Raw genomic sequence first — 12,099 nt, 5'->3', positions numbered from 1 at the left:
AGATCCCGCGGCGGCATTCCGCGTCTTAATTGCCGTACCTTAATATCCCACTTTTTTACAAAACCACTGGAAAAATCGCGTATTTGCCGCGATACTGAGATGAAAATCATGAATAATTTCTTCATTTTTTACAAAACCACAGGATGAATCGCGGTCTTTTTTAATGTTCAAAGAAATTTGCATACTCATGTTCTATGAATCAACACTGGTCAAAGCGGACACCAAACGCGCAACTATTCGAACTCCGGAGTAGTCATGTGGTATCATGCGAAATTGAAGGAAAATCGTAGCTTTCCGCCTGCCTCAAATTACTAATGTTCGTGAACGTGGGTATTATGCTCGCATCATTGAATGTGGAAATCAAGCGCGCAGCTATTCAAAGCCCAGAGTAGTCATGTGGTATCACGCGCAATTGAAAGAAAATCATAGCTTTTCGCCTGCCTCAAATTACTGAAGTTCATGAATCTTGGTATTATGCTACCGTTGTCAGATGTGGAAATCAAACGCGCAACTTTTTGAATTCGGAGTAAATATGTGTTATCACGCGAGAGTAAAGGCAAATCTTGCCTTTTCGCCTGTTTCAAATCAATGACGTTACTGAATGCCACGGCATTCATGGAAAAATGCTCGATGACTTAGGTTTTCACAAAACCGCTGGAAAATCGCGTATTCCCCGCGGCGTTGCGATAAATATCGCATGTAATTTCTTATTTTCTTACAATACACTGGAAAAAAAACACATTGGATCTAGAGTCCAGACTCTTGAAAACATGGACAAGAAAAAATACTCCTGATTCAATCAGATTTATGCTTAAATCAAAAGGAAATCCGCTCAAATTAAGAGGTTTGGTTCTTGATTTAAGCAAAAATACAATTGAATAATCAAGAGTATTTTTTCTTGTCGATGTTTTTAAGAGTCTGGATTCTAGATCCAATGTGTGTTTTTTTTTCCAGTGTACCACTGAAATAATTGCGAATTTCTTAATGTCCACGGAAAGTTGCATAAAAAAGTCAACGAATCAACCCTGATCCAAGCGGACACCAAGAGCGGAACTATTCGAACTCCAGAGTAGTCATACATTATCACGGTTGAGCATAGGATAGAATTTCAAAAGCCGCCGCCCACCCGCGGCGCGCTATGGTCCAAAACTCAAGAATTGGAAGAAATAAGTTGGACAATGACTGAAAGATCACGAAAGTTGCGTATCTGATGTTTTTTGAGTCGCTAATTTCGAATTTGATGTCAAATTGCCCACATTTTAACACCCTGACCTGTTAATTGTTGGCAAGTTCATGGCACGCTGCGGCGCGGCGCGACGTACTGCCAGCTCAAAACGTGCACTGACGCCTACAAACCTAAGGGAATACTCCAAGCATTGCGTAATGTGTGAAGTAGCCCCTTAGGTTTGTAGGCGTCAGAGCGCGTTTCGCGCTGACAGCATGCCGCGGCGCCCCCGACGACGCGACGGGCGTGTGGTGAACGATTTCTTGCGGGAAGAGCTCCCTGGCGGAGAAACGCGTCCATCGTGTAGTTTTTTTTCTTCTTCTTTTTTAATTGTCGACTTTTAAAATTACACACTGGTCGTGTTAAGTGAACTCTCAACGTCAGACGAAGTGGAATAATGAAAAGCAGGTCGTCCGCCATGCGCGCTGCGGACGGCGCAGGGCGGCTCATGAAATTCTTCTCTGTGCTCTGTCGATAGTATCACGCAAAATTGAAGGAAAATCATAACTTTTCGCCTGCCTCAAATTACTGACGTACATCCACGTAGATACCCAGGGAGAATTTCAACACAAAAGTTTTGTCAATACGGGATTTAAAACACAGAATAACCCTGGACTTCGGTTGATAATTTCAAGAGAAAATGCCAACTAGTTTTCTTAAAGAGATTTATAGGAATACCAAAGTCGGAATCGGAGGAATGCACTTCCCCAGTCTCTTTATCGTTTTCTGCGATGTATTCGCCGCAAACTGTACCAAAATCAACACAAAAGTTGTGGTGGTTTCTGTTTTACTTCCTACAGTAACCAAAAGTAACACGAGTATATTATTGAGGTGACGCTATTACTTTTTAACGACTCAACGCTAGGACGCTGTGTTTTACGCGATTTTGAAGCTACCTGGGTTGTGCGGTTCTTGCGATATTTTGTGTGACTTTCGAACGACTCAACGCTAGAACGCTGTGTTTTACGCGATTTTGAAGCTACCTGGGTTGTACGGTTCTTGTGATATTTTGTGTGACTTTCTAACAACTCAACTCTAGGACGCTGTGTTTTACTCGATTTTGAAGCTTCCCGGGTGGTGCGAAGACGGTAATCCCGTTGTGCGGTTCGCGCGATATTTTGTGTGACTCCTGAACGACTCGCGATTCATAACTAAAGTGAATAACTATATTCGTATATATATTCGTTACATATATAATAACGTTATTCAACAACGCGTATTCATAACTTTCCTCAAAAATGAATATTTTATCGAAGGAAATTTGGCAACTATCGAATGTTCATACGGCGTTTTTCCTTAGCACGGCAGCATGGCCGACCAATCACGCTCCGCTTTTTAACCTGTGTTATCTATGTCAACCCGACCAGGTGTAGCGCTTGTTGAGCGAGACGAATCGGAAGGCGCAACATACATCGGGATCTCGGATGCGCGCACCTCTGGTCAGGAGCGGGCCCCATTTGACCGCGAGTCGCGACAGGACTGAGCGGGGCGCCGCGCCGCGGCCGCGTCGCGCCGGGGGTGTCACTAAACTCGTGGGATCACGCAGCTCGCGGCCCAAGTTCGCCTCAGTCTCACCGCGCTCGGCACCTCGGCACACCGTTCGCTCCCTCGTCTTTTCCGTCTACGAAAATATCGCGCCTCCCTCGCCGAAACCGCGTGTCGGCTCCCGCCAGTAGTTTTTATACGTTTTTCCGCGGAATTTATAAAAATTTTCATTTTGGATTGTGAGTCATTGAATATTCTCTGGTTTTTAATTTTTTTCGAAAATTTGTGTACTTACGTCGGTGTTATTTGTAAATGTTCTACCGAAACTACCTTTTCGCAATTTTGTGTGACAGTTCAGTGTTTTATTAAGTGGTGAATTAGGTGTACTTCGTATTAAGTACAAGAGACCATCGAAGTGGATGGAGATAGTTTCTTTTTTGTGCAATTTATTGGTCGTTTACATAATAGTTTATAAATAGTGTTAGTGCTGGAAATTCTTTACTCAGCTAGAGAGCTTTTGGTGTACAGTTTTAGTCCATGGAAGTACAGTTCATCGCAAGGATTTAACTGGTAGGCTAATTTCTACTCCTTACTCACGAATTGTCTTCGGGAAGGGGGGGGGGGGGGTGTCGCACGAAAATTTGCGAGTTCTTTAAAAGTTTAGATGCTTACACTATGATATGACGCTGTAACAACCACAAGTCAAGGCGTTTGATTAGAAAAACTGCATTTTTTGTCGATTATTTTGTGCAAAAACTAATCTTTAGTGTACAATGTAATAAAATTGAATACTTAATTAACTTTATTCTTTCGCATTCATCCTCAAGTCGATGTATTGGTACGTCATTAGGATCCCTTTAAATTTTCAAGTTTGAACGTCTCAAAATCACAAGAATGTAACTTCACTCTCCCATATCAATTTGTAATACCTCTCAATGGACCACTGAGCAGTAAGAAGACAGTAGAGTGTCCCATGCACTTTAGAGGATTTTTTGCTTTATTCGAAGAGACGTACTCAAAAGTTTCCATTTGTTTAGAAAAAAATCACAAAAAAGAGTCAGGGCTGTAGCTCAACTGAAAGTGTCACTGCCCAAAGGCACTAGTAAATAAGTATTTACACATTTTACATTACACATTTTCCCAAAAATAATTTTAGAAATCATGTCGCTTCAATGCGTTTTACGTGGGTTTTTCCATAGTATTGCCAAGTACAACTGCGCAATCTGTACTTCAACCTAGTCGTTTATTCGACCCCCCGATAATTTTTACTCCCTGTGAGAAACCACCTTAGCACCTCGTAAAACACCTCCCCAGAACCACTAACTCCGCCCTCCAGTCGCTTCGCATGATTCATAATCCTGAAGGATCAATGAACTGTTACGATGGGACCCCCAATTCTATTTATCTTTTTATCGTTACCGCTGGCCTGGCGCCTCGCCCCCCTCCTTGGACTCGAGAGAGGGTGTCAAGAGTTTCCGAATAGATCCCAATTACTGGATTCGAGATTAAAAATAGCTGGCCGGAGCACATCATGATACATCTCCGTCCATTTTTGGAATTAATGTAGGCATGACAAGATGTCGAAACGCGATATGGGCCGCGTTACCTTAAGCAGAAAGGAATCAAGCCACATCAGCTATTGCCAACTTTAATTGGGCAATTCAATTTTTTACACGAAAACAATTGTGCGGATTTTTGTGCAAATTTCAGTCAATTTTCTGCATAGTACGAAGGAAATTCCTCAAAATTGTCAAGGAAATCCGCCCAAACGTTGTCTCATGTAAAAAATTAAATTGCCCAGTTAAATCTGACAATTGCTGATGTATCTTAGTTCCTTCCTGCTAAACGCGGTCCATATATGGTTAGTATAGAGTTCTATATTGTCTCGTCATATTGACATAATTTCAATAATTAGCCCTCATTGCTGGCAGTAGTTGGGCAATTCCATTTTCCTTCTTTTTATCGTACAATAAATGCATTTTACATCAAGCTCCGGAATTCTCTGGAGGTTTCGTCTTGGTTTGTTTCATCTGTCATCAATTCAGGCCGTGTAATTCATGAAATTTGATCATCTTCGCAGTACAGACCTGTTTTAGAAATGTACATGGGGCTCAAAAGTATTTCTCTCGGAACGTGAAACGATGCGACGAGTAATCGAAGTGAAGGTTCGGAACTCGAAGAAAACACGCAACTAGGAGATTCGGGCGTGAAAACTCAATTCAAACCTCGATTTCAAATTCACTGAAGCCGTTAGTCATCGCTAAAAACGGTGTCAAATGAGTGAACTCATCGATGTATCAATTTATGGATGATTTCATACCGAATTTTCCGCTGCTATGCCTGATGATCTTGTAAGATCAACGGACTGTTACGAATACGATGGAACCCTCAATGGAGTAATTCGACCCTCCTCGGCAAAAAGAAACCAAGTATTTTGGAAAACGAAAGGTGTGCTTTTTAGTTGCTGGTATGGATTCAGGATGCATCACTATGCAATTGCCATTTTGTTGTTGGTTCCTTTCTCTAAATTAATTTTACCGATTTTGGAAATCTGCGCTCTGTGTAAAACTGCACAATTGGACTGCGTAAGTGGCCCGCGTTTAGCAGAGAGGAAGTAAGCCACATCAGCTATTGGCAAATTGAACTGGACAGTTTGATTTTTTACAAGAGAACGATGGTGTGGATTCCTTTGAAAATTTTAAGGGACTTGCCTCGCACTATGCAGAAAATTCACTGAAATTTGCACAAAAATCCGCACAACCGTTCTTATGGAAACAAATTGATTTCCCAATTAAATGGCAATGGCTGATGTGGCTTGGTTCCTTTCTGCTTAACGCGGTCCAGTTAGTTCTTTTCTCTGTATTGATTACAGCAATCAACAACGACCAAAAAAATTGCAACATTTCTGATTCTCTTGGACAGAAATATACGAACAAAGCTGCACAGTTTAAAATTAAAGCATTAAATTAAGAGGTTTATTGAAATTTATAGGTTTATTGAATGTCCAGAGAATGGCAGGAGACAGGTTGCCGAAGAAGGTCCTTGATTGGGTTCCTCCTGGGAGAAGACGCAGAGGGCGCCCAATGAAAGGTTGGAGGGAGGGGATTGAAGCGGATATGTTAAGGTGCTCATTGCCCCAAGATTCATGGTTTGAAAGAAAGCAGTGGAGGTTAGGAGTCGTAGAGCGCGAGGGAGTGCTGTAAAGCGACTTATATGTATGTATGTATGTATGTATGTTGAAATTAAAATTTTAAGGGGGGAGGGAGGACTGTGATTGTGAAAAATAAAAAAGCACCTATCTCTAAAGCGAACAGACCCCATGCCTCCTTCAAAATTTGTTCCTCTCTACTTCTCTGTATCCAATACTATTTATCATGCAATCGTTACCGCTGGCGCCGGGCCGCGCTCGGACTCGCGAGATGGCGTCGGGGTTTCCGAAAGGATCCCAATTACCGGATTTCGGATTCGAGGTTAAAATTAGTCGTCGGCGGCCGGTGAAACGCACGCGAGAGGAGTGAGCGAAACTCCACCATGCATCGCACCACCGTCATCGCCGGCACAGGCGTGGACGCCACGTGGAGTTAAAAATAAGCTCGCGGCTCGCCTAGACTCCCGTCCTAAGGAAAAACATCCTATGAACTTTTGAGAGTTGCCAAATTCCCTTTGATGAATTATGAATTTCTAGGGAAATCTAGAGTCCCTTTATACTGAGAGTCAAGACAACACCCCCTCATGGAGTCACAAACGGGAATAAAGATTACAGAAATTGAACGTTTTTCGTAATCTTTGATCGACCCATTCTCAAATTCCTTTCTCCGTCCCTTCTCTCATTTCGTTTGAACCTTGCCGAACCCTTAATTCCTTGGTCCGTTCCAGATTATAATCTTTGCAATCGGTGAAAATGTAATCTTTATTCCCGTTTGTGACACTGTGAAGGCCTAAAATACGGGAACCAATCAGAAATGGATTCACATTGTCTTGACTCTCAGTATAAAGGGACTCTAGGGAAATCCTTCGGTAATTTTTTTTTAAATTTTCCGAGAATTTTATCCCTAGTCAGATGTAAACAATCTGAAAATGTCTAGAGAAAATATCCATAACTCTTCTTAAATAAACATTTCATTGGAGGAAATTTGACAACTCTCGACTGTCTGTACGACGTTTTTCCGTAGCACGGCAGTTGACGTCCGTCGGCCGATCGGCGTCGGGTCCTTCCCACCGCATCGCCGCAATACCATGGTCGTTGATGATTTTCTAGTCTAAGGTGAGGGACATGTGATTGTCCACAAGAAGAGGAGTATGGGAGATCGGGGAAATGTCCCTGGGAAGAGGAGGAGTTTCGATGGGAAATCAGGGAATTTACAGTGATCGCGGCTTCCTCCTTCCGATGAGCCGGAAAAAAATTCAAGATTTGAACCGATACGTTGTTTCTTCGAAAGCTGTGCGATTTCCTCTTCGAAAAGTCATCAATCGAAAAAGAATGGAACCTCCGTTTCAACAAGCCGCAAGCCGTGATGTAAATAACGATGCTGAGAGGCAACTATTCGTGCTCAGCGGATGTCCGTATTGCATAGGCAAAAAATTGAAGGCGCTTGTTCACGTTCACAGGGATATGCGCTGTCCGGTGTTTGTTACTTCAAATCGCTATACCCAGTTGATCGAAACGCCCGATGAAACTGTTCGCGCTTGTGAAAAAAAAGAACTAATACGACCAAAAAGTATAAAACTAAAAATATCTCAATAGTGACTGCTTTCGTTCTGAGGCACTTGTTTTCTGTTTTCTCATCAAAGATCGTATACTTTTTCATAGTTCATGAAATTGGAGTATATTATTGTGTTTTCCCCAAGAGGCATGTGAGTTTTCTCGCTTTATTCCTACACTGAATTTATAGCAAAAATCCCTTTCCTGAAAAAGTTTACTCCGGGAATGATGGAATTATTTCCTGCGGAACATCAAAAATGTAAAGAACAAGCCTCGAACAGCTTTTTCCGCGGAACAAAATAGACGGATTGAAAGCCGCGGAAAGAATTGATACGGAACGCAAGGGCTGAGCAACGCGAGGAGGGCGCGAACAGAAAACAGAACGCAGGGAGAACAACCGAGTCGAGTCGGCGAACTCCAATTTTAAACTGGCGCTTAAAGTTAACGGCGGTTTACAGGGTATTCACTCGCAATCGTTGCGTCGTTTGCTTAACTCCACGCCGCAGGGCCCGAGCTTCGTACCCCTTCACCCCCCTACGGAAAAGAACCCGGGGGGGGGGGGGGTGCTGGGATCGGGGACTCAACAACTTGACTTCTCTCGACTTTAGAACCCTATCAACCGGGACCGTCGAGGCAGACGGCCCGTGTTCGCTTGTGGTGCGTGTTTTCTGATGAAATGTCGCTCCTCTGACGCATGGGCGTATCTCGATTTACGCATGAGCCCCGGAGAGCATTGAGCTATACGGAGAACAGGGCTCATGAGGAAATCGAGATGTGTTCTTAAGTCAGAGGAGCGACGAAAAGTGAGCCGAGGCTGTATAATGTTTTTTATTCATTTTTCTCTCATTCGGAGGTGCGCATACTTCTCGAAAAATAGCCAAAATCAACAAAGGCGTATATCCGTTAGTGGCGTCGTATTTTTCGCTCAATATTTTTTTTTTTTTTTTTTTGAAGGACCGACCTATTATTTTTCCTGTATAGTTTTTTTTTTTTTTTTTAATTAGCACAAGTTAATTAACAATGTACTATTAAAACACTTATAGACATATTAAATGTCTTTAAAAGCCTATATAAACTGCAAGTGGAACTTAGCTATAATACACAATTTTCAACATTAAAAAAATCATACTACCTCTGCTTCCTGTATCGATGTTATTTTATGGGATTTTTTTTACGTACGACAAGTTAACAGCGAAAATCGCGAGTTGAAATTTTGTTGAAGGAAAAATTGAAGGAAATTTTGTAACACAACACTGGAGTCTTTTGACTCACTTCTGGTCACTTTTTGACTTCAAGCCATCAAAATTTACAACGCAGAGTGATCTGAAAAGAGCAGAAAAAGTATGATGCATTCTCTCGAATGAAAGAAAATGAGTTTTGTCAACCTTTGCCGGGGAAAACAGTTTCCAACTCATCCGCCAAGATGGACCAACGACCTCACAAAGCAAGTGCCTATCCATAGGCCGAGGAGGCGCAGAAAAGTAACGGATCAATGTAATACAGCGTCAATTGGCTGCTTGGGAGCGCATATTAGGAGAACAATAATTTTATTCAGCTCCAAGACACTGCAGCGGGATTTCGCACTCGGTTGCCAATCGCCCTCGAAACTTAATTTCGTCTTGAGTTCCTTCATATTGGCGTCGGAGTGCCCGGAAGTTTGGCATCAACGCAAGGCGGTCGAAGACTCGACTTATCCAGAATGTTATTGTATTCGGTGAATCGGAAAAGTGCTATGATAGTGCCGCCGAGCCGGGAGATGCCTTGCTTGTTCAGCTTTGAACTTCTCGCGCAGCAAAAGCTCCACCACCATCGCCGATGCCATGTATTGTGCGATTTATCTCAGTGGTGCTGTTTTCCGATATTTGCCGTCTTTTTGACCCGTCCAGACGGTCCAACATCGTCGTCATGGTTTGTTGAACTATGCTATTCTTAGACCTTTTTTGTCTGTTTGTAGTATTAGCACTGTCGTGCTGAAGAAAAGCGTCTAATGAACTTTCGCACGTTGCCAAATTCCTCCTGATTACAGATTTATTTTTGATGAAAGCTATGAATTTTTTGCGTTGATATTTTCAGACACTCCAGATTAAAGTCGGAAATGTTGGGGTTTGTGTATTTTTTTCGTTCAATTTTCAAATACCTACTTACTGTCGCAACTTAATCTAAAGTTTTGAAAATTTCAAGGAAAAATATCCATAACTTTCCGCAAAAATAAATGTTCCGACCAAATCCTCTGCTGCGACTTACTGTCGCGTCGTCACTGAGAGTGCATGAATAGAGTCAGCGCCTTCATTTTTTAGCGTATACTCGACGCATTGCATCAAAGCTCGAATAGTTGCATCCAAATGTTGTTAAATCTATAACGAATTGACGCATATAGCAACACGGCAGAGCTCATCCCGTACATGCGCACATCACGTATATGGACCAGGGCCGGATTTAGGGGGTGGCCACATAGGCCGCGGCCCATGGCGGCAACTTTAGGGGGCGGCAAATGTTGCAATTTTTTCAAACGTAGGTATCAAAAACAAAAATGGATTCAGAAAAAAAATTACAAACGTGGAAAGCTACAAAATCTCTCATTTTCTGAAAGTATAGTAATTTCTAATTTGTTCGTCTTTCGGGGATGCAATAAGGGATAGAGCCTTTAGTCTAGTTTAGTCTAGTTGAGAGAGGAACCAAACACGCAAATTGACCTGGAGCGGCGCGGCACAGAGAGAAATGATGACGAGGACTTGAGATGAAAAGAAGAAGCCCTCGGCGCGTCGGTCAGCATGAAACACATATTAGCGCCTACAAAACTCCACGAATACTTCACGCATTGCGTCAAACGGAGTGAGGCAAGTGCGATCAGCAGCGTTTGGCGTGAAACTTATGGTGCCTACAAGACTGTATGAATACTTCACACATTGCGCCAAATACAATGCGGTTTGCGCGGTGGCAGAAATTAAAATTATTTAACCACATTCATGTTTTTTCGTTCATTTCTAATAAATGAAAGGCCTTGTCCCACAGAAATAGGTTTACGGAACTTACTTTTCGCGCAAAGTTCCGTGAAGTTCTGCTAGTGTTGACACGGCTTTCACAAAAAATGTGCCCAACACAAGTAAACGCGTCTTATACACTTCTCCGCCTCCGGCCTATTTAGTCCAGGCGCCTGGTAAGTCTACCTGGAATTTCGGGTACACAGCGATTTTTTTGGCCTACTTTATGTTTTTTGGGTCGCTGAATCCGAATCTGAAGTTTCCGCACGCGTATCTGGTGAGCATTTTCCGCTATTTTGAAAAAATGGCCTAAAAAGGCCTTTTTTTGCGGTTTTTTTGATATAGCGGCTACGGATGAGGAAAAGTCCCGGATTTAGCTAATGTTTTGAATAGCTGACATAATTTGGAAGAAAATGGTGTATACATATGTTAGGTTTGCTTAAAAATTGAGGAAGATACAGCATCGTGAACATCGCGCCTATTCACGTTTTCGCGGCGCACCCGTCAACGCGCGATCCGGCTCGCCGCGGTCAGCCAAGTTCCGAAGCGTTCTAAAGTTCCGAAATCCGAGGTTCCTCAATTTTTGAGCAAACCTAGCATATTCATATACCATTTTCTTCCAAATTTTGTCAGCTATTCAAAACATTAGCTAAATCCGGGACTTTTCCTCATCCGTAGCCGCTATATCAAAAAAACCGCAAAAAAAGGCCTTTTTAGGCCATTTTTTCAAAATAGCGGAAAATGCTCACCAGATACGCGTGCGGAAACTTCAGATTCGGATTCAGCGACCCAAAAAACATAGAGTAAGCCAAAAAAATCGCTGTGTACCCAAAATTCCAGGTAGCCTCATTTTTAGCTACCAGGCGCCTGGACTAATTCACTTTCTGGTTGTATCGATGTTTTAAAACGAATGAGAAGGGGCGGCAAAATATAGGCGGCCCATGGGCGGCAAGTAGGTAAATTTGGCCCTGATGAGTACGGATAGTTTTTTTTGCCCTCAATATTTTACTTAGGCAGTACGAACATCCATTGAGCGTGAATATTGGCATTCAGGCATTACTATTTATACTTCGTGGTTTGAGGCATGTTGAAACCGAAATTTCATTGACTGAGATTAATCGAAAAAGCCTTGATGCCACGGACGTCTTAACAATGCAGAGCACCTGTGTTTTCCTCTCGTTTAAGCCTTACGGTGGTAATGTTAAAACACGACTCAATTGATTTCTTTTTCAAGAAAAAAATCGCGCAGATTTGGAAATTCAACGCATCTGTTAAAATTGTGAATTTTTCCGTACTACCAGGATTTGTCTCGTCATATCGTTCAAGTTATAGGCGGATCCGGGAGGGCATGAAGGGGGGGGGGTCGCCCTCCCCGTTCGCCCGAAAAAAAGAGAAAGAAAAAGACAATAAGGAAGGAAGGAACGGAGGAAATAAGAAGGAAAGTCGCTTACATTGGGTAATTATTCATAATAAAATTGACTCAATTCAAAATTTTTCTATGAGAGCCCCGGATCCCCTTATGCCCCCCCCCCTTCGAGGTGTCTGGATCCGCCTATAGTTCGGTATCCATTGATATGGAGCCCTAGGCTGAAATAAACAAACAGAATAAGCCTCTATCGCACTCCCTAAAATTTACCGTGAAAGTGAATTTCATTTGAGACGTATGCTATCACCGTCACGGTCGGGAAGTGAAACTACTGCATTTC

The 12,099-nt window shown here is 42.5% G+C and overlaps 1 protein-coding gene across 1 annotated transcript in view; it reads left to right on the top strand.

Moving 5' to 3' along the window:
* The first annotated feature begins 2,779 nt into the window (after positions 1–2,779).
* The window catches only part of sick (sickie), a 333,346-nt gene continuing 324,026 nt past the window's right edge, over positions 2,780–12,099 (top strand). The window contains 1 exon segment of the mRNA XM_072305631.1: positions 2,780–3,280. The gene's annotated coding sequence lies outside the window, so the exon portion shown is untranslated.

The sequence above is a fragment of the Bemisia tabaci genome, unplaced genomic scaffold (assembly GCF_918797505.1).
Source record: "Bemisia tabaci unplaced genomic scaffold, PGI_BMITA_v3".
In the NCBI taxonomy this organism is placed as follows: domain Eukaryota; kingdom Metazoa; phylum Arthropoda; class Insecta; order Hemiptera; family Aleyrodidae; genus Bemisia; species Bemisia tabaci.
This window is presented reverse-complemented; position numbering and strand designations above follow the sequence as displayed.